At 36.5% G+C, this 24,705-nt stretch overlaps 1 protein-coding gene across 2 annotated transcripts in view; it reads right to left on the bottom strand.

The window, feature by feature from the left end:
• Positions 1-24,705, bottom strand: part of lpp (LIM domain containing preferred translocation partner in lipoma) — a 223,833-nt gene that overhangs the window by 188,753 nt on the left and 10,375 nt on the right. The window contains exon 1 of one of the 2 annotated variants that reach the window (XM_051896419.1): positions 23,283-23,765. The exons of the other annotated variant lie outside the window; for it this stretch is intronic. The gene's annotated coding sequence lies outside the window, so the exon portion shown is untranslated. Of the gene's footprint in view, positions 1-23,282; positions 23,766-24,705 lie in introns of those variants that run through there. 2 annotated transcript variants of the gene reach the window in all.

Below are 24,705 nucleotides of genomic sequence, written 5' to 3'. Positions count from 1 at the left end.
TTACAACAAATTAATTCATTTGCCACATCCACAGGACTTTTAATTTAAAAAAAAAAAATATACAATTTCATACGTTCATAAAATGTTATTATGAAATATTGTCAAAAAACATTCATGTTATTTGTCAATTACTCAATTGTACTCAGGGGTGGATGATATGACCAAAATCTTATTTCACGATAACAATATCCATCACAATATAGTTGTTTTGTTATTTTATTTTATCTTTATCTCGCCAAGACAGGCATTTTGACATAATTTTGTGTATTTGACCATTAGACAGTGCAAGAACTTAACTTACTTAACTGACAGTTTGTGCTAAACTTTAATAACATCAAACATTCACCACGCTTCATTTTCAAATTCATGCATATTTCTAATGTGTCAAAAACTTTTATCAATCCTGCACTCCGCGGCTCTATTTACGCACTGTGATTGCCACCATATATATAATATTTCACCATTATAATTGTACTCTAAACTTTCCAGGACAATGAGCTCCAAAATAATAGCGAATTCATATAAACAACATAAATAGAAAACTTAAAAAGAAGACAAACAAAAGAAAAAGTTCCAAAATGCTAATTATGAGGTTCCACTTGTCTGTTTGAGGAACATGATGCATCCGGCATCCTGTTTGAATGTGCAGGTAGGAGGTGGGGGGTCTGTTTCCTCTCCAAGGGCCTACAGACGCACTCCCTACCCACATAGTGTCTCTTTTGTTCTCTGATAAATTGACACTGCCAGTTCCCCACGTTGCCAAGACATGAGGAAGACCGCCGGGAAAAAGAAGTAGGAGCAGCGGCACTACATGTGATTGGTATTACTTCTGACTGGCTTCTCTTTATGTTTTTATCTGCACTGTCTCCACAGGCATTAATTTCAAAGCTCTGATTGAGGGTGCTAAGACAAAAAAAAAAAAAAAAAAAAAAATCATTGTGTTCAGTCAGCCATCCATATCATTGAATAAGTTGTATCCTGCCAGATAAGCCAACAGTCTAAACGCTCATCAGTCATACAATTCCTAACTTTTATTATTTACATAAGGTTACAAAAAAAGGCCCATTTCAACAGTCAACAGTGACATACTCTCTTTTCCTTTTAAAATAAAACATTTTACTCTAAAGTTTTAAAAAAGCATTTCTCAAAAAATGAGTGTATCCTGAACAGTATTATCCTAGTATCATCAATATACTATTTTGTTAATATTTTGAATTAGATGTTTATATTTTATTTTCATTTTCGTAACATTTTAAGTATTTTTGTTGCGTTTTTGTAATTTTTTATTATTTTTATTAAGTTTTAGCTTTAGTTATTTTAGTACTTCAACTTAAACTAAACAAAAATGAGAAATGTTGCTTTGGCAACTAGCTGAAATAAAATAAGTTCAATAACTTGTATATTTAATGTTTTAATGTCAGCTAAAGTTTATTTTATTTCAAGTAATGAAAATGTTTTGTTTTTGTATGGTTTTAGTTAATGATAACAACCCTGATTCTTTCATTGGCTCATGAAAAAAAAAAATGTTTTTTGGCTCATATGACACATTTTGCAATTAAACCGAGGAAAACAAAATCAGTCCATGACATTTTTGCCTCAAAACCCCATTTTTCAAGCAGCGCAGGAGAAAAGCATCATGTGATTTTCAGAATCTCCAGCCAACAAGCAGTGAAATACGACTCAAAGAAGTCTAGCTGAAAGCTGGCAATGACTAATTTCTGTGCCGCTGGAATGACTACACTAATAAATGAAATAGACTCATAAATTCTTCATGGCCAGTGGCCATAAGTGAATCCAAAACTGAGAAAAAAATCTGTTGCATTCACCTCTGTGTAACGACCCTCTCTTATGTAATTGGTAAAAATAATTTCTAAGAACATTATAAAAGCCTGTTTTGCAAAATATGCATCATTTACTCACCCTCATGTCGTTTCCAAACCTATATGATTTTCTTTATTTGTCTATGTAACACAAAAGGTGAATGTTTGAAGAATATCCTGGACAATCTTTTCTTTTAATATAATGAAAGTGAATGGAAACTGGAACTGTCATGGTACAAAAAGACAAAAATGCTTACCGAATGAAAACAAAAATTCTCAAAAAAATCCCATTTTTGAACCATATATTTTCAGAACTGATCCGAGCGAACTCACTGACTTAAAGGGTTAGTTCACCCAAAAATGAAAATTCTGTCATTTATTACTCACGCTCATGCCGTTCCACACCCGTAAAACCTTCGTTAATCTTTGGAACACAAATTAAGATATTTTTGTTTAAATCCGATGGCTCCATGAGGCCTACATAGGGAGCAATGACATTTCCTCTCTCAAGATCCATAAAGGTACTAAAAACATATTTAAATCAGTTCATGTGAGTACAGTGGTTCAATATTAATATTATAAAGCAACAAGAATATTTTTGGTGCGCCAAAAAAAACAAAATAACGAATTATTAAGTGATGGCTGATTTCAAAACACTGCTTCAGGAAGCTTCGGAGCATAATGAATCAGCGTGTCGAATCCGCAGTTTGGAGCGCCAAAGTCACGTGATTTCAGCAGTTTGGCGGTTTGACACGCGATCCGAATCATGATTCGACACGCTGATTCATAACACTGAAGCAGTGTTTTGAAATCAGCCATCACTATATAAGTCGTTATTTTGGTTTTTTTGGTGCACCAAAAATATTCTCGTCGCTTTATAATATTAATATTGAACCACTGTACTCACATGAACTGATTTAAATATGTTTTTAGTACCTTTATGGATCTTGAGAGAGGAAATGTCATTGCTCCCTATGTAGGCCTCACGGAGCCATCGGATTTAAACAAAAATATCTTGATTTGTGTTCCGAAGATCAACGAAGGTCTTACGGGTGTAAAACGGCACGAGGGTGAGTAATTAATGGCAGAATTTTCATTTTTGGGTGAACTAACCCTTTAAGTTGTTGTGACCGGATTATTGAAAAATTTTCAATCATTGATAGTGATACCAACATTTTGGCAACCGAAAATATTCGGTTTTAGATTTAATAAAAGGAATTTTCAATTTTAGAGTGCCGAAACCATTGTTTGAAAGAGAGATGTTTAATTAGTGTTTCTCCAATGATGCGATAAACATGGAAACACTTTACCTTGACCAAAAAGGACAGTTTTTTATAGTTTTTGTATATATATATTGTTATAAATGTTGAAATTAACATTAACAAAGATTAATAAATGCTGTATAAGTGCAGTTCATTATTAATTCATGATAACTAATGTTATCCAATGAACTTTATTGTAAAGTGTTACCCAGAAAGCTATTGTATGGCATCAGAAGTTTCCATAAATATTGTAAATGTTTACAGAATTTCCAACTAATCTTTTAATGTCATTTTATATGTTAACAGTAATATACCTTTTTCTCACTCTTTTTTTAAGTGGTAATTACACCATTTCGTTTTACATTCTATCAAGATTTAAATGTTCAATAAAAATGAATGGTTAAGTCACTCCCTACCCTAACTTCCTGTTATTTCCCATTAGCCTCCAGTGGTTCAGTGGGTCTCTTTTGTGGAATCCCAGGATAAGGCACACATGCAAGGTCATTTTTAGCATACGCAGCTCTTTGCTAAGGTGGATCAGTGCTTATAAGTCCACTACCACGATCCTTGGCTCAATGCAGCCACACAAGAGCTGAGGATCAGAGGGTCCATTTAACATGTAGACCTTCACAGTGTCTTAAGTGCTGACAGAGGCCAGGCTGATGCACACTGCATGTTTACAGAGGAACCAGAAAGGTAACTCAATGTCCAATGAAAAATACATTAAGGTGAATTCACCTTTGGCTTTTAACTCTGTATTGTGCAGAACAGAAATAAGCTGATCCAATTTTAACCACAAGAGCAATGTAAATCTAACGTCAGGGAATGTATGTATCTGCAATGCATCTGGGTTAATGACAAGTTGCTCATTTTTGTCCTGATCTATACATTTATTCAAAAAAAAAAAAATTTATTCTAAATTCATTTTTTAAAAAGGTATGATAAGAGAACAAAACTATTCTATTATCATAATGAAGAAATAAGAATGATATTGCTGAAAAGAAAACCTTAAATATAGTTTAGCATAATATTTTATTAATATTTCTCAGAAAAAGTCACAGTTACCTGCAAACATGCAAACAAAACTTAAATAGAAAGGACCCCCGCAGACCTAATGACTGATCGTCAAAGTCAATAAATCTCTTAAGACATCAGAAAATTAACATCAGGTAAGGTCAGGCTGTAAAATACTCTCCAAAAGCTTAATGATATTCATAAATTAATAATTGGTGATATTTGAAAAATATATTTAAAGGGTCCCTATTATGCTCATTTACAGGTTAAATTTTATTGAGGGGGTCTAGTAGAATAGGTTTTTCTGGGAATTTACATTCTTGCACCTGTTTTCACCCTCTGTTTGTTGTAGTCCTTAAACAGAGAATTCTTTAAAAGAAAATATCTCCCTTTGCATTGAACTTTGTGTGTCGTAACTTTGTAGATGTTGTTTATGCTCTAACAGCAACATTACACACTAACTAAAGCTAAAAAAAGTGAAATCATACTCAACCACACCTTTAAAGGGGACCTATTATGCTTTTTTTTATATTTTTACCATTCCTTTATTGTGTAATACAGTTGTTTGTGCATGTGAACAGTCTGCAAAGTTATAAAGCACAAAGGGAGTGTGTAACGTTGTGTAGTAGTCATGCTCGCAAAGGTGGTTTGGGTCGATCAGCTTGTTCTTCTTGAATGTCATTATAGGATGTTCCGAATGTTCCGTTTTAGTTCTGGTTTCTTTAAAACCTGCCTTCCGAAAACTAGTCTGCTCTGATTGGTCATCTGGCCCAGTCTGCTGTGGTTTGTCTATCACTTAAGGCCAATTCACACCACACAGACAAATGCCAACAAACACCAACAAACAAGTTGACATTGGATTTAGAATTTTAAGAAAAATAACTGCCATGTTCACACTTCCCCAACAGACACCAACAAACACTGAATGACTATGGTCAGCCAGGTGAAAACAAACTCCGACCAACACCAACAGACGCCAGCAGGGGTAACGCACTGATCAGACAAAACCCAACAAACGTGTTTGTTGGTGTTTGTCTGCGCGGTGTGAATTGGCCTTTAGAGTGTGGTGTCAGAAATGTAACGCCCTTTAACATAACCAGCGAGTATCAGCTCGGGAAGATTCCTAAGGCGCTACAAACACAACTGTAACTATGCTAACTATGCCGTCAGTTTTTCCATATCAGTTCGAGCCCAAGTCCTATAATGACATTCAAGAAGAACAAGCTGATCGACCCAAACCACCTTTGCAAGCATGACTACTACACAACGTTACACACTCCCTTTGTGCTTTATAACTTTGCAGACTGTTCACATGCACAAACAACTGTATTACACAATAAAGGAATGGTAAAAATATAAAAAAAATTATAATAGGTCCCCTTTAAAGGTGTGGTTGAGTATGATTTCACTTTTTTAGCTTTAGTTAGTGTGTAATGTTGCTGTTAGAGCATAAACAACATCTACAAAGTTACGACACACAAAGTTCAATGCAAAGGGAGATATTTTCTTTTAAAGAATTCTCTGTTTAAGGACTACAACAAACGGCTGGTAGGGACTACAACGAGCTTCTTCCCGAGTTAGTGACATCACTAACTCTAAAATTTACATAAACCCTGCCCCCGAGAAAACACGCAACAAAGGGGACGACACCATGTTGGGCTGCTTTAGAGAAGAGGAAGAGTTGTTGTAGTAGAGTGTTGTTGCCATGCCGTCATTTTACGCGGGACTGCTTCACACACGAGGGTCGATTCAACGCTGGATTTGCGTTGCGTAACATGACGGCACATGCTAGTCAAGGAGTTGAATCAACTCCACAGCAACTACATAAGTTTATCCACTAACTGTTCAGAAACATCCAGTTGCATTCTAAAAGTTGTAACTTCTTCCTGAGTCTCTCCAACAGTGTCCGACTCCGGTTTGAACAATGTAAGGCTGAACACCGTTACTGACAATTGTCATTTTGGCTGCGTGAGATTCTCCAGCTTTGTTGTTGTCGAGCAACCGAAGCGTGAGCTGTTAAAGCTCCGCCCTCTTTTGGAAAGCGGCCATTTAATGGGACACACAAAAATGGTGTGTTTTTGCTCACACCCAAATAGGGGCAAATTTGACAAGCTATAATAAATGATCTGTGGGGTATTTTGACCTGAAACTTCACAGACACATTTTGGGGATATTACATCTTGTAAAAGGGGCATTATGGGTCCCCTTTAAGAACGTTTTTGAATATAATTAAGTTATGTACACTCTTTTCTAGCTCTTTATTGTGGAAATTCTTATTTGTCATTAACACAATTGAATGCTGACTTTATGCTGTTTAGTAGAAAGATGGCCATGAGAAGCAGGCCTACTCTGAACCCAAAGCACATGGAGAGCAAGCAGCCAAATTTGTTATAAACTGAGGCGAGAAACAATCCAAAAACTGACTTGCATTCCGTACAAGCCCCAAATTATTCTTGCACTTATCTACTCACTTTGCTTCCTCCAAATTTTCATTCTGTGTTTTTCTCTCATTATCTCCTCTGTAATTCTCAGTCATATTCCCCATAATTTTGCCTACATTTTTTTGTACATTTTCTGCCTTCCCTTTCTTTTCTCTCTTTTCTCTACTTTCCAGCCATTCCATTGTTTCCAGGGAATATTCTGCATTGCCAAACTCAGTTAGACAGGCGTTTGTTAAGTTGTGAATGATTGATGTGCCACTGACTCGGCCGGTCTCTTGTCTTGCCATAGGCTTAAATCATTCATACAAACATTTTACAATATTTTCTTTTGAAGTCAAAAGGGCTTCAGGAGACGCATGCTTTTATTTAGACTATTGGTTTAGTGTTGATGCACTTAATGTGTCTAAATCATTAAAATTTCGCTTATTATAAGTGCAATACGAAGAAGCCCTGATTTACACTCTGTCAGAAGTACAAGCTTATAGCCTACAGGGAGTTACGCTTGTTTTGTATTATATTCTCCAAAGTAGGCTGCTTTAGCTCTGCCTTAACAATAACCACACAGATGCGAACACCCTAAGGAATAGCTTGGCTGAGATCTATTCCAGAGTCTGTTCTGGTAGGTGGGTGTGTGTGTTGTGTTTTGCAGAGATTGGGGACTAACCATACCCCACAGCGCTATACCATGGGGCAGGACATTCTATGTAGTCCGCCATTGATCGCGACTGGTGTGTATAATGCAATTTATCAAATCAGCATCTGTCATCCTCATGGGACACTCTGACACAATGCAAATTCACTTCACACCATCCAATAAAACATCCTATCAGCCTCAGCCATTAACATGATGGACTGCACTCCAGTAAGTAGGATTGTGGATCACAACAAGGACTTTTATAAAATGCTAAAACAGCTGGACAAAGTCATAACTCTGATTTTTGAGGTTATTCTTTTGGCTTGCATGTCCAGGATGTTCAGTAAGCCCATCTTCTCCCCTCCTACCCATCCAATCCTATGTTAAGAGCATGCAGGAATGCCCACAATGCAAGGAATTTTAGCTAAAATGTTCAGCTACCAGAAACTTTCTTTCCATATTTGGACCAACGGTGCAAGGATTTGAAAATCCAGCCCTCTTCCTGTGTCTCTCCGCCTTCTATTTCAACTCAGTACTTAACAAAAGAGTACCATCCCTCTCAAGTGGCCATATAAGACGCAGAAAAATAACAAAGCATAACAAAATAACTAAAACTGCTAAATTAAAATTGGAGATTAAAAAATTAGAAACTGAACAGACTACAAGTCACTGGCACATCTAATTCTAAATAGTTTGTCATCTATATTTGCATGATGAAAATGTGCAAAGTGACATTTATAATGTTACAAATGATTTCTATTAAAACTTTCTATTTAAAGAAACCTGAATGAAATCAATCCCATATCCACAAAAATATTAAACAGCACAACTGTTTTCAATTGTTATAATATGTTTTCAATTGTTATAATAAGGAAATGTTTTATGGTGTTTTAAACCATCTTTGCACATAATGCATAGCGTAGACTACGCAGAAGCAATTACCATATTTGTTTTCAAAGCTATTTGCACATTGTTTGATGGACATTAAGCTGTCCATATGAATGGACCTTTTCATTCGGTAGCAGCTTCTGTGGTGCAATTGAAGTGTAAAGACAGTATTATTTAAAGCTGATTATGTTAACATCTTTTGACCTTAACATTCTAACTTGCCCAGTAGCCCCAAAAGACCCAGATCCAGACAGCTGTGAGTGAGGACTGCCACTGTTTTGGTCAGACTTCCCACAGGTTAGACTCTTAAAAAGAATGACTGCGTAAAACACGACCCAAAGCCATCATGAGTCAATGTTTTTGCAACAGGCAAAACAAATGCACATGTGTGGAGTATAAACCAGGCTTTTATCCTTTTAGCTACTATACTCAACAAATAATTTTCACTCTAACCCACCCAACACAATTCTCCATTTAATGGCATCTCTGTGCTTTCATCCCTTTTTTAAGCCCTTAGCGCACTAATGCCGCAGGACAATCCATTAAACCCTTTGTTTGACCTTTTGTCATTGTTTGTTTTCATTCTCTCTCCTTTTTTTCCATTATCCTGAATAGGACGATGATATAACTCAAACAATAATGAGCAATTGACCAGCGCTGCGTCAAGGGCAGTGATCTAGGAAGCCCTGGCCCCAAACAGCATCCATGCAGAGCTGCAGGACAGCTGTAATCTCACCCTCTCCCCTCGCTTTCTAGCCAAAAATTTGGAACAGAGCAGGCAAGCACCCCAGGAAAAAGGCTTTTACTGCTGAGCTCTTTGGATTCAGTATGATCCTTCTTAGCTCTCGCTGGAATACCTCGGATCATCCCAATCTATCCAATGATGTGTCAGTTAGGAGTTCTTTGAAAATATAAAACTCTATGCATGAGAATTTGTATTTTTGGTGTGCTTAATCCTGTTTGTCAGGGTTTAGGCTTATAATGGCACAAAACAGCCATGGCCCCTAATATAGCCGATAATACAGTTTTCTATTTCTGCCCATGTTTGGTGAGTGGGGCTACACAATCTTTGACTTATTTTTTCCACACTTCAGTGTGGTACCGCATCATTGACTCATTTGCCTCAGTATGACCAAGCTCAGAAATTAGAAACAGATTACATAAACATGCAAACAAAGCTAAGAGTCCATGAAGTTTTTGAATACAGATGATGTAACTTCAACATAATACATTAAAGGGACAGTTCACCCAAAAATTAACATATATACAATGACAGGAATGGAGACCAGGGGCTGCCCGCACATAAAAAGGATCCATATAACTGCATTTTTTCGCAAAATCTTCTGAAGTCATTCAGAGCGCTGAATGACGAATAGACCAAAAATTTAAGCTGTTATTCGCTGATAATCTCCCCCTCTGCTGTACCTCTCATTTGCACTTGCACATATTCAAATATGGTGCACGTAAATGTGTCACACTTAAATTTAAATTTCACATAAAGGGGACCTATTATGCCCCCTTTTACAAGATGTAAAATAAGTCTCTGATGTCCCCAGAGTGTGTATGTTAAGTTTTAGCTCAAAATACCCCACAGATCATTTTTTATAGCATGTTAAAATTGCCACTTTTTGGGGGTGAGCAAAAACGCGCCGTTTCAGTGTGTGCCCTTTAAATGCAAATGAGTTGCAGCGCTCAGCCTAAGAGGGCGGAGTTTCAAGACCTCATTCTCCGGTGTCAGGAGTCAGTCAGGACACATTATAATGTCAGAAACTGCGAATATATGCTGCATGGAGATTTAACAGTTTAATTACGGTTATAATTTATATTGTCTTCTTGTTTACCGATGAGTTTTATAACGTTTATTGTACTTCACACAAAATATGAATTGTCTGTTTTCACTCTAGAAAATCACTGTAAGAGCTTAAAACACAGTGCAAGTGTGCATTAAAACATTATCCATAAACTCTCTCTCTCTCCCTTGCATTATCATCAACATACAAAGCGAAGTACACAGAAACACTCGTTACAACTAACAGTAAACAAATATATAAAGACCTTATGTCTTTTCGGGTGGTGCTTAATAATCTGGTAAACTTTATATCCGTAAATCAACTCCGATGAACTGTAATAAAGTGCTCTCACCTTCATTACTGCCGTATCCAGTATCACTCTGGACAGTGCAAGCTGGATCACGAACAGTTTGTACTGATCTATCCTTGAGTAACAAATTTTTAGCACAACCTCTGTTTTGTATTGTCTCTTTGTATTGACATTTGTTCACAAAGCAGTCCAGTGTGAAATGATTTGCACAGACATAAACGAATTTCAGTAGAGATGAGGGAGCATTTTCTTCGAAAACAAAATTAATCCACCTCGTCTTCAACGGCTCAGATTTCGGGAGTAAATTGAGAGAGCTATGTGGATTAATCCATCCAGCTACAGAACACCTAAAACACTTGGAAGACGTTCTTGTCAGTGCAGCAATGGCGGACTGTGTACAACTCGCTGTGAACTCACTCAGGGCGGTTCTATGTTAAAACGGCAGTGTCTGTCAACATTCGTGGGCGGGGCCTGTGGCTAATGTGATGTCACATTGCCAGGACCCTGCAAACGGCTTATTCTGAGACACTGCTTATGATTTATGGGGATTAAAAAAAAAGGGTGGTTGGATTTTTATCATTACAGGGTGGTTGTGTACACACACTGCCAACACACATTTATGTCCAAACACCATGCAAAAGTGAATTTTGCATAATAGGTCCCCTTTAAATTGTACAAAGTTATTATACAACTTCAGAGGGTTTGGAATACAATGAATAATTTTCATTATGCTTTTTAAGTCTTTACATATTTTAGTCTACTACATTTACTTTCATTGTTTTGAAAAGAGCAGTGTGGACATTCTATTAACCTATTCTTTTCACGGAATTGTGATGCACAGTACAATTACGATTTGTAGAAATCATATTGTAATGTATTCATAATTTTTCTTTAAATGTTCTAATGAATAAATAAATAAAATGGAATATTTATTTTATTTATTAATAAGGCATGGACACAACAGTAATTCCCTGACAATAAAAAAAAAAAAAAAAAAAGTGTTCACTGTTCAGCTAAATAAATCTCCATTATACTAAATGAGCTCTAATTCACAGTACGATTCTTAATGCAATATAATGATTTGAAAATAGCAACAGTGACTGAACAGGAGAGAATGGCTTTTGTTCATTGGTGTTCTGGTAATTTTCTAGCCTTTGATCTCTATAAGATGAGAGTAGGGCACATAAAGTAGTCATTTCTTGCTTTAGTTCATTCATTAACATTAAAGGAACTAAAGGACTGTTGTTTGCAGTCGCTGATGATACAACTAGGATTCTAGCCAAAGCTCTTTTATTCTGTTTCACAACGGCACAAAAGAAACGGCTTGAGAACATCTATTGAATGAAAACTCCCACTCTCACTCTCCCATATGAAATCATTACAAAGGTTATAGATGAGGACCGCTGACGCAGTCAAAGAAAGGTCCAGGAAAGTAAAACACTTGCGATTACAACACATTCAAAAATAATAGCGACTGCCAATTCCCACTAACTCAGGGCCTGCGCTTGCATTTGACTCCAAATGTACATTCAGAAATGAGCCAAATAGTTTAGAGACAACATGTTCTGAGTGTAACCGAGGATCAGAGGCTATGAGACAGAACAAATCAGATTATTAAGCTCAGTAAACAAACCTCACACTTGTGAATCATTTTCCACAGAGACTACAAGAGAAACTCAGAATCATATGGTTAACCTTACTCAATGCAGCCAAAAACTTCTGAATGTTTATTAATGACTGATTATTCACTATTTCTTTGGAATTCCCTTCTGTGTAAGAAATTAATCGACTCTAAAGTCTGGATCGGATGGACATGTTCGAATGCACACCTGTGACCACATATAACTATAATAATAAAATAATAAAAAAATAATTTAGGGTCAGTATTATGTTTTTTTTTTTGTTTTTTTGGCTGTTGGCAATTCAGCTTTGCAGTTTTAAATTGCAATATTTCACAATATGTCTGCTTTTACTGTATTTTTGATCAAATAAATGCAGCATTGGTGAGACTTTACCAACCCTAAACTTTTGGCCCTAAACCAGCAGGATAACGCCACAAAGCTTAAATCATCTCAAACTGGTTTTTTAAACAAGACAATGAGTTCACTATTCTCAAATGGCCTCCACAGTCTCCAGATCTCAATCCAAGCGAGCACCTTTGGGATGTGGTGCAACAGGAGATTTGCATAATGGATGTGCAGCTGACAAATCTGCAGCAACTGTGTGATGCCATCATGATAATATGGACCAAACTCTCTGAGGAATGATTCCAGAACCTTGTTGAATTTATGCCACTATGAATTAAGGCAGTTCTGAAATCAACTTGGTACTAGAAAGATGTACAGTACCTAATAAAGTGGCCGGTTAGTGTATGTATACACACACACACACACACACACACACACACACAAACAGCTAGGATCATCTTAAAGTCACTTGAGTGCTTTAGAGTAAATTTACCACGTACAATCCTGTGGTAAAATCACTATAACGCATGGAGTCTCATGGCTTACTGCTTTAGTACAACTCTGTAACATTCACATATTCCAAAAACACTTATATTGCTTTGAAAATAACAGCTGCTTTTGATGAGAGTGTCCCTTGCCAGACATCAGCTGTGTGATGCAGGGAGAGGAAGAGAGAAAAAATAAAAAGAGAGAGGGGAAAGAGAAGCATCTACTGGCAGGTGCTGGCAGCACGGTGTGAGGGATAAGGACTTCCTGCCAAGTAGATGATTTGGGTCAGTAGGTAATTGCATTCCTGGATCACAGAGGGCTCGGTGGCAATTAATCCCGGCTGTGAGCCACGTGAGCAGGGAAACACGTTCACTGTGCAGAGGCAACTGTGGTCAGAGAGAGGGCCTGTCTGCTCCAGCCAGGAAGCCGAGCCGCATTCTTGTCCCCAAACACAAACTACATTCTTTGCATCCTCTTCTGGTAAGAGTGCACAGCAGGTGTGTGTACATCTCAACAATAAAACTTTCCGACAAATATCATTCAGCGGTACAAACATTTGGTTTGTGTCCATCAAGTTCCGGAGGAAAAAAAAAAAATTCAAATGGAATAAAGTAACTTTTCATTTGTGAAGTACTTATTTAATAACCATTTCTCATTAAAAATTCCAGCAAAAATAATTTATTTAATAAAATAAAATATTTAATATATATATATTAAATGCTAGTGTTAATGTGTTTTTGAACAAATGAATAAGTGCACCATGTCATTAGCACAACTATATTATGATACACACGCTTAATGTTTGTGGTCTGTAAGACTTTATAATGTTTTTGTAAGAAGTCTCACCAAGGCTGCATTTATTATTAATTATTATTAAATACAGTAAAATCAGTAATATTGTGAAATATTACAACAATTTAAAAGAGCTGTTTTCTATTTGAATGTATTTTAAAGTGTTATTATTTCCTGTGATGGCAAAGCTGAATTTTCAGCATCATTACACCAGTCTCAGTCACATGATCCTTCAGAAATCATTCTAATAAGCTGATTTGGTGCTCAAGTAATATTTCATATTATTATCAATGTTTAAAACAGTTGTCCTGCTAAATATTTTGTGAAAACAGTGAAACAGATTACGGAGCTAATTACGGAGCTACTTGCCAAATTATTATGAGCTGAAATAATTTTTTTGATGAGAAGAAAGAAACAAGCTGAAATTAGCAATATATGCACCATTATTAAAATCCTGGCAGATATGAAAAGCTGATAGTCATTCATAGTCACATTTATATCAAGGAGAAATATTACGCACAAGTAACAGCACAAAACATATTATTAAATGCAGTCAATAGGCCCTAAATAATTAATGATACTGTTTAGGCTCCTTGTGAATATGCTGCCTAGTGTGGATATTTAAAAACAGAGCATTGATTATGGTTTTCCATTTCTGAGGTGAGAACATTGTCCTGAAATGAAAAAGTTTGGTAACACTTTAGAATACTGCTCTGTCATTAAGGAATAACTACAAAGGAACAAATGAGTAACGCAATAATAACATAGTAGTAACTACTATTAACTAACAAGAAACTCTGATTAACGAATTAGTTAGTAATAACACTCAGTTAAATGAGGTAGTTCACTATTAGCTAATCAGTAACTAGTATTTTTTCATACCTCCCAGAGGACTACTAAGAACTACTATATACAGGTTCATAATTAATGTGAATAATGCATAATGTATAATTAATTCTAAAGTGAAGATCATGATAACCCACTAGTAATGGCTCAAGTATTACCAAATCCTTCAGAATGAATTACTAATTATTTGGAACAGTATTCTAAAGTGAAAAGCATGATAACTCCTTAATATTGACTGAAGTCATTGCAAATTTTTGAGGTTTTTGTAAGGTTTTGGATAGCAATGACTCAAGTGTTACTATTTCCTTCAAAGGAATTACTGATTATTTGGAACAGTATTCTAAAGTGAAAATCATGGTAACCCACTAGTAATGACTCAAGTTACCAAATCCGTCAGAAGGAATTACTATCCAAAACCTTACAAAAACCTCAAATGCTTGCAATGACTTCAGTCATTATAAGAGAGTTATCATGCTTTTCACTAGAAAACTGTTCCAAATAATTTGTAATTCATCCTGAAGGATTTGGTAATACTTGAGTCATTACTAGAGGGTTACCATGATCTTCACCTTAGAATTAATTATGCATTATGCATTATTCACATTAATTATGAACCTGTCCTCTGGGAGGTATGAAAAAAATACTAGTTACTGATTAGCTAATAATGAACTATGTCTTTCATCTGAGCAGTGCACTATTACAGTACTTACTAATTCGTTAAATAGAGTTTCTTGTTAGTTAATAGTGGTTACTAGCATTACTCATTTGTTCCTGTGTAGTTATTCATTAAAGGGTTAGTTCACCCAAAAATGAAAATTCTGCCATTAATTACACACCCTCGTGCCGTTTTACACCCGTAAGACCTTCGTTCATCTTCGGAACACAGTTTAAGATATTTTTGTTTAAATCCGATGGCTCAGTGAGGCCTCCATAGCCAGCAATGACATTTTCTCTCTCAAGATCCATAAAGGTACTAAAAACATATTTAAATCAGTTCATGTGAGTACAGTGGTTCAATATTAATATTATAAAGCGACGAGAATATTTTTGGTGCGCCAAAAAAAAACCCCCAAAATAACAACTTATTTAGTGATGGCCGATTTCAAAACACTGCTTCAGGAAGCTTCGGAGCATAATGATCATGATCCGGATCGCGAATCATGATTCGGATCGCGTGTCAAACCGCCAAACTGCTGAAATCACGTGACTTTGGCGCTCCGAACTGCAGATTCGATACGCTGATTCATTATGCTCCGAAGCTTCCTGAAGCAGTGTTTTGAAATCGTCCATCACTAAATAATGTTATTTAGTTTTTTTTGGCGCACCAAAAATATTCTCGTCGCTTTATAATATTAATATTGAACCACTGTACTCACATAAACTGATTTAAATATGTTTTTAGTACCTTTATGGATCTTGAGAGAGGAAATGTCATTGCTCCCTATGTAGGCCTCACTGAGCCATCGGATTTAAACAAAAATATCTTAATTTGTGTTCCGAAGATTAACGAAGGTCTTACGGGTCTGGAACGGCATGAGCGTGAGTAATAAATGACAGAATTTTCATTTTTGGGTGAACTAACCCTTTAATGACGGAACAGTATTCTAAAGTGTTACCAAAGGTTTTAACTTAGCACGACTCCATCAAATGTATTTCCATTTTACAAGACAATACACCCTTTCCACGTTTTTCCTTCACTATGTTTGAGACAGACCCCTACCAAGTTTAATGGTAAGCCAATAATGGAAGGAGAATTAGTTTAAAATGCCAGCAATGGCAACTCAAAAGGGTCATTTTATTCTCTATAGACCTCAGAACACTTTGCTTCTCTATTTAATAACTCATTATAGCTCTTTCTAATTCCTCTCTGGCTCCACTTTTTTTTCCATTGTACTTTGCAATAATAACAGTTTCTATTAGCATTGCACTTTAAGAGTTTTTTTTTTTTAAATCAATCCAAAGATTAGATATTTGGGAAGCCAATGTTAACTTTGCAATTGGAATTCATAATTTAATCTGTGAATCATAATTTATGTTTTTTTTTTTAACATTAAACTGAAAATATCTCTCCTATATACAGTATAAAAAACCAGCGCTAACTTAACCCTAATGGATAAACACAGAAGAAAATAACGAAACCCAAAACAACATTTGATGACCATGAAACCAGTCCACGGTTGAGTGGATGAAAATAAACAGGCCACTGGAGCATATCTTATGTCAGAACTGCATAACAGAATGTGCATGACTGAATATTGGTTAAGGATATGAAAATAAATACAATTTACTAAAATAATAATAGTAAAAATATAAAAAATAGGTAATTCATTAATTCATGGATTGATTGCCAGGGGTTATATCTATCAAGTATCAATTTCAAGTTTGTTTAGGGCTAATGTTGATCAGTTTTAGCTCTTGAAAAGCCATAGGACACATTCTCACACACACACACACACACATACAAATGATTGGTTCACATTCTTTCCACAGCTACAACCAAAGCAGTGAATTTGCCACTTTGTTTAGCTCTAAAAAGCTCCATATTCGTGATTTAAGCCTGAAAATGTTTTCCAGAAATGGGTCCATACTCGCTGATCCATCCTAAAGCCAATGAGGCACAGGAATGGCTGGCACAGTGCTGATGCAGAAACAAATATCACAGCTACTCTGGTTGCGTCTCTCAGCAAGCTATCATTTAACAGGCCAAGATCTACCTCTCCTCTGGGGCTATGATCTAGGCTTTTGGGTTGCTCTGTTTTTAAGCCAACAAGCCTCATAACAAAATAACAGGACTAGTGAAATGGCATCTGTTAGTCTGGCACATACAACCTTTTGAGCCGGGCTCCATTAACATACAGCCTGTGCGTCAGAAGAAATTAATCTGCCAATGACCTCTGATATCAAAAGAACAGGGCTGAGGCTGAGCCCCCCGAGGGTGGAGGATAATGCCTTTTTTGGCAGATCACAAAACTGCGCCTTTGCAGCGAGGGGTGATAATGATGACTGTTAGATATTGGCACTTTTAATCTGACCTAAAGACTGCGTGGCTCTACATCAGATTAAAAAGTGCTAATGGGCTCATAGTCTTTCAAAGCTCAAAATCTATGATTATGTACTTTTGCTTTCTGCATAGTCCCATAAAGTATGTATTAAATATTAAAAAGTCAAAACTGCACATGATATGAAGCAAATGCAGTTTAATTAAACATAATACAGTAAAAGTAAATGGGCCACAAGAGGCCATATGCTATCGTGATTTAATCATGTAACCATGTATTGTAGGTAAAAACATAATGTATGTTTCTTTTTTCTGCTGAACGCAAAAGAATATATTTGGAGAATGTTGGTAACCAAACAGTTGATGGGACCCCATTGACTTCCGTAGTATTTTTTTTCCATACTAAGTCAATGGGGTCCATCAACTGTTTGGCTACCCATATTCTTCAAAATATTTTCTTTTGTGTTCAGAAGAAAAAAGAAATTCATACAGGTTTGGAACAACTTGAGGGTGAGTAAATGATGGCAGAATTTTCCTTTTTGGGTGAACTGTCCCTTTAAACGAATCAAATCTGATGGGCCCGTAACATGGCTGCACTTACTACAATTTTAACAACGTACATCTCTTTAAATCATCATCATCAATCAATTTTTAAGTGTATTAAATGTACAATGGAACATTGGAATTCAGCTTTTAAGAAAAAGATGGTTTTAAAGTCATTTGGACAGATTTAAAAAATAACAATAAAAAAAAAAAAAAAAAAAGCATACCTATACACACAATTCACTGCAGTTTTCAGCTGAACAATAGTGGCAGTAAAACACTAACAACTTTTATTCTTTTTCACACAAATCATGATTACAGGGGCATATTATTGATAAATAAAGACTTACTTTTGCGAGGTTCCTTGTACAATACTATGTTATGACCTCAAAGCACTTCTACCATAGTGCATGATTTGCAAACTAATAAATATATATGGCTTTTCTAACATAGTAAACTTGAACAAAACACTATAAAAGGGCTCAAAGACTAAAATGATTTAGCAAATGTGTTTTTATCTCACATTTATTTTTGTTAACACTATCGGGTAGGGTTTAGGTGGTATTAGAAGTGTATTATGAGAAATTTTAAAGAGAAATGTTTATGAGGATTTTAATATAAGAGAAGAGGAGCTTCAGTTTGTTGCTCAGCCCTATTTGTTTGAACTGCGAGAGGTGTCTACGATAGCGTACGATACTCCTACATCTTGCGTCATACATCACGTGGGTCACTCATTAGGCGCAAGTCGACTTGCGCAGTATGCGTATGGTCATCTGGCGGAACCTAGTTATTTTAGGGTGCGTTCACACTTGTAATACAGTGCGTTTGGTCTGGACCCAAAAAGAAAAACAAACATTTAGTCCTGGTCCGATTAGCATTCAGATTGGCAATTTTATCAACGAACCAAAAGATACCAAACCTAAAGGCATAAGGATACGTTCACAACCTGATTGGTTGGATTTTATGACGTATTGCCTATTTTAAGACGGAACTTACCGAACATCCAAAACAATGCTGTGTGCTGAGATAAATGCGCTTGTTGTGTGTGCGTAGCCTGCATATGATGGTATTTTGGCCAGCTGGGAACGCGTGAAGAGCTTATAAAATGTGTAAAGGAGTCAAAACAGCGGCGGGAATCCATCCGTCACACACACAAACAATCTGCTGCGTGGAGACGTGCGTCTGATGCCTGTGATGGGCAAACTCGCAACGAGAAAAAATGATATGCGTGAGGATTCTGTCTTTTTAGGGTCTCATCTTCCTGTTTTTGGTTCGTTTACATGTCTTTGGTCCGTGTTGCGTTCATATATCATTTGAACCGCACCAGAGTTCGCTTGGAGTTTGTTTGGTGCGCACCGGGGTTCGGATGGCAGCGTTCACGCGTTCAAATGAACTGCACTAACAGAGCAATCGCAGCAGGGTTCGTTTTAATCGAACCAAACATGACAAGTGTGAACACACCCTTAGATTATAAAGTTTTAAATATGGACATTTTTCAGAAGGCCTTTATTAACCCCCTGGAGCCATATGGATTATATTTACGATGGATGGATGCATTTATTTTTGGCTTCAAAACAGGCCCCCTGTTCACTACCATTATAAATCTTTGGAGAGCAAGGATATTTTTAAATACATCTCTGATTGTGTTCATCTGAAAGAAGATAGTCATATACACCTAGGATGGCTTGAAAGTGAGTAAATCATGGGATAAATTTCATTTTTGGGTGAACTATCCCTTTAATGTTCATTTGTTTCGATTGAACCTGAACACGCTTTTAATGCCACTCACTGGGCATTTCATTTTTAAAGTGTCGCAAAACGTGCAACAACCAATGTAAAATCATTTTCCAGAAATGTCGCCACAGGCAAGTATTTCCAATGAGTCTGGGTTGAAAGAAATAAAAGCTAAATTGATTTGATTCTTGTAAACAGAATATATTCTTAAAAGATGAACTGTAAAACTCTAACTCCAAAATATTTAGGCATGTTTCATTGACCACAAATAAAATGAAGTACACTGGCACCACCCTAAAGAAAACTACAAATGTTTGTAGCATCACACAGATTCTTTCATCAAATAAGTCTTAACTTTCAATCATAAAACTGCATGCAACTGCATGTAGTACATGAATTGTATGTAAAAATAGAAAGCAATCAAACCCTCTGTGTGAATCTTTTTATAAACAGACAATCATCCACTTTAACTTTAACTTTAACTTCACTTTCTTGCAATCTGCTCAGGCTTCTAATTGCTCTCATTAATCAGTCATGAAGTTTATTTGTTGTCAAGAGATTCTCTCGGACTGACAACACTATATGAAAACAAATACTACTGAAGACTGAATACGAATATCTAGAGAAGCAAAGGCCATCACAAAGAAACAAGTATGCACAGATTACAATCTTAAACCAGGTTCTTGAGACGAGATGGAGGACTTTCACAGCTTGTGCAACCTTATTTCATTGTGTCATAAAATAAATATTACAAATTTATTGTAATATAAGAACAAAACAAGACCATTCATTACAAGGGAGGTTCCGATCTTTTTTAAAAAACAAATCCCCTGGCCTATTAAAAGGAAAGTTAGCAATCAAATGTGCCGTTTAATGGAAGCACTTGTTATTGCCCTCAGACTAATTAAAAAAAAAATCAAGTGTTAACCATCAGCTAACAAGATGAGTCATCACACATTTCGGGGCATGAATGAATAAAACAAAAGTTAAGAAAGACTTTGGTAGTTGAGATAAAACAAAGCGATGATTCGTGAATAATAAAATGTTTTGACTGACTCTAAGTGCTCCAGCTGCTTCTTGCACTGGCTCCAAACTGAATTAAGACAAGACAACTTTGCCTGAAGCCAACCAGCGTTGGATATGAAGACCCTTCAGTACTGTTGAGCGAAAAGTAATGAGATTATCACACCGTTCTATCATTAAAGTCGAGTATATCGCACCTCACGGCTATGGAAAATCCCATTAAGGTCTACCTTTTGCTGCCACAGTTATGGTGTGGTACCAGAGGAATGTGAAGGTGTAAACAGCTAGGAAGTATCTAAACTGCTGCCGTATTAGTGGTCAAGAATAAAGGATGTGAGATGCTGTGTGCTCAGATTAAAAACATTCTTATAAAACTGAGCAAAATACTGGTAGATTTACCAACTGAAGGTAAAATTCCAGAGGGTTAATCAAGAGCTGTGTCTGAAATCGTTTCCTATACCCTTAAATAGTGCACTATTTAAGGGGACAGCCATTTGTACTGGTGTCCGAAACCATAGTGGACATTATCGAGTGCATTCATTCAATCCCACAATAATGCACCACAATAATGAGTGATAGAGAATACCCATAATGAACTGCGAGGGTCGCGTCGAATTAATTCCCACGTCTCGCCATCCATCCATCCATCCATTTTCCAAACCGCTGGTCCAATGTGGGTACAGCGTAATATCATACAGGTATAAATTCCTTTTTAATTGATTATTAAATTGTCTAATTACGGTTTCCATGACAGAGTTCAAGATAAATCTTTTCATTACTACTGGAGCTGCTAGTTTGCTAAGTTCAAATGATTATTAAACAGAAAGCACAAACTATGCAAAAGTGGCATCCCTTCCGGTGCACTCGGTGTCCAAATTCACTCACTCGTTTTTATTGGCTCTTTCACTATATTTGTGGAGTAATGTATGGAATAGTGAATAAGGATATAGGGAGCGATTTTGAACATAGCTAAGGTCTGACTAGGCATACTAGAATCTTCCAGGCAGGTGTATTATATATAAGTTGGAGCTAAACTCTGCAGGAAAGTGGCCCTACAGGAGCAAGTTTGAACACCCCTGGGTTAAGGTTTAAGACAACTGATTAGACAGCACAGATATGTAGTATTCCAGGATGGTAAATAAAATGTACTTACTTTATATAACATTATATAATATATTATGGGCCAGATTTACTAAACAGGGCAAATTACATAAGAGCGCCGATGGGAAAGGAAAGTTCTTTGGGTGATTTACTGACAATGCGCAAATTAAAGAACACAGACGCAGCCGGATCATTCCATAATGACCAACGCAATCTACCAAGAGCAGCGCAAATTAGCGCCTGGTTTAAAGACATGCTGCAAATACCAGTACATAGACTAGCGCAAACCTTAGTAAATCACCTTGCATGATTTATATATATTTTAATATACTCTCCTCCCATAAATTTTGCATTTAAAGGAAATTCCTACAAATAAGTTCAGCTGCAAAAATAACACTGCGTGTCTTTAGTAAATCCTGACAGTAGTTTTTTTTAACGCCAAAAAAGGGTTTGTGCTTGTGCAAACTGTTAGTGAATCTGGCCCTATATATATTATACATTTCATTTTGTAACTTCAGAGCACTACTTTAAAGCCAGATCTGGTCTCCGGGACTGATACCTGCTTAATGTTCAAGGAGAAAAATGCAGTTCTCAAGGAAGGAATTACAATCTCATGCGTCATTACTTACTAAACATGCAGAGCAGTATGCTAGGCATGAGGGAGATGAGACGTCCAACTCAGAAAATCTATGTCTGTGCATAATAATCGTACTTAGTTTAAATTCATGGTTCTAAAAACACTTGTAGCCTATCTGTTGTTCTGGATAACAGTACCTGGTTAATGGTCCCTGGGAAGTTTGAGTTTGAGACCCCTATATAGTGGCCTAATGTGGTTAGAGAAACATAATGTCCTGCATGTACAAATTCATTCCTTCTTAATGTAAATAAACTGTCCTGCAACCATGTATTTGAGCTTTTTAAAGTTTCCCTTTAAAGGCAGTATAGCTCAACATGTCAGCAGTTCTTCACACCATGAGTAACACATTCCACAAATACACCTCCTCAGCAAATATTACCAAACAAAGACAAGAGTCACATAACCATATAAAATGCAATGACATGCAACGCCATCTCAGAACACAATAAAGAGCACAAATCACGATGAAATATCTTATTTTCCATTTCAATGAAAATCTAGCCTTGGTCGACAGAAAAGGAAGGGCAAGCATATGTATACAGACTGCAGGAGCGTTTCTAAACTGACTGAAGGTTGCTCTTTAAATTCACAGGTCAAAATAAATCTCAGTAAGTGCACATATATGTTGTGCAATGTACTTTATATAAAAGTATTTTATACTTTAAACAATTGTATGAATGACCAAATACACAGGTAATTCAAAAATGACCCACAAAAAAAAACAAAGTTTGGTGGCTCCTACCAACAAATATACCCAAGAAAATTAAGGCCATAAGCAGCAGCCTTAACTGCATGTTTTAAGATATACTTCCGCTGTGTAGAGTGCAACTGCAAGGGTAGAGCGATGTACCACAGGATTGCATCAAGGTTAACATGTATACATATCCAAACACAGCAAGAGGAGAAGAGAAGAGAAGAGAAGAGAAGAGAAGAGAAGAGAAGAGAAGAGAAGAGAAGAGAAGAGAAGAGAAGAGAAGAGAAGAGGATACTCACAGCATCCCGTGTGTCTATGGACTAGAGAGAAGCCCTCAGTGAGGAGGACCCACAGCCAGGCCCTTATGCTGTTAAAATGACTCATAGTGCTTCTTCCTGCTGCACTGTAGAGTCATGAGGAGGTAAACATTTCCAAATATGGAAATAAAAATAGGAGAAAGATTGGGGGCAAAATTTGATTCGGCTTGCTTTTTTGGTCTGGAATGCCACTCTTTTTCACTGGCCAGAGTCACATAGAAGCCAAGTTTGTGGTTCGTACCATTTGCAGAATAACAATGATAATTGCTGTGAGTTATTTAAGAGGGGGGGGCGGCACACTCACAATGGCCTCCAAGAATAAGACAAACCACAGTATCTAAAATTAGTCTCGAATGCCTACAGTGGGGACAACAAAACTAAACCACAAGACCCTCAGACATCAGACAGCACTATGCTGCTGACCCACACAACATAACTTTTACTCTAATAAAGCCATTTGATTCAATGCATACCACACCAAGTCATATTTAGTTATATGTATGTAGAGTAAAATGCATACGAATGAATATATTAATATTTAAAGGCACAATATGCAAGATTTTTTGATTACAATATCCAAAAAACCACTAGAACAATGTTATTTTGTTGACTTGTGTACTTACATTATCCAAAATGACATATTTGTGTTACCTTAGATTTCAAGTTTTACCATAGAAACCATAGAAACACCAAAGACGCTTTAATATATTGAGGTGAGCAACTGTTTGCAACTCTAGTGGTGCAACTCACATACTGTGCCTTTAAATAATAACGACTTTGTCTTCACTTTTTTGACTGTATTCTAGTCACGCTGAAATGGAAGTAGCGACAGATCTTTTCTTCCATATAGAGACGTACATCTGAGTGAAACAAATTAACGTAAAAGAAAAAATATATATACGCCGGTGACTTGGTTCTATCCATCGGTTGCTGATTGGATATAGGCTGAATGCGAGCTTGCAGTCGATTCTAAGAAAGGAGCGGTGTTATGCGGAGTAAAGGATATATTGATTAAAAATTACGAGGTTTTCTTTTTTTTAAATGAACTGATGCGTGGATGAATTATTCACAATAAGATCAATAACATGCATTTCAAAAATGAATTTTCATGCTGACTTTAAGTGATACACAGAGTGACTTTCACTGAAATTTCTGATCCATACACAAAGCTTTGGATAACTACTTTTAAAGGATTAGTTCACTTTCAAATGAAAATTACCCCAAGCTTTAACCCTCAAGCCATCTAGGTGTATATGACTCTCTTTTTTCTGATGAACACAATCAGAGGAATATTAATAAATATCCTGACGCATCCGAGCTTTATAATGGCAGTAAGTGTTACCAAATGAGTATGAGCTGAAGAAAGTGTCTCCATCCACATCCATCCATCATAAACGTACTCCAC

This window comes from Ctenopharyngodon idella, chromosome 6, assembly GCF_019924925.1.
Source record: "Ctenopharyngodon idella isolate HZGC_01 chromosome 6, HZGC01, whole genome shotgun sequence".
NCBI lineage: Eukaryota > Metazoa > Chordata > Actinopteri > Cypriniformes > Xenocyprididae > Ctenopharyngodon > Ctenopharyngodon idella.
The sequence above is the reverse complement of the archived record's forward strand: the minus strand, read 5'-3'. Positions and strand labels throughout refer to the sequence as shown.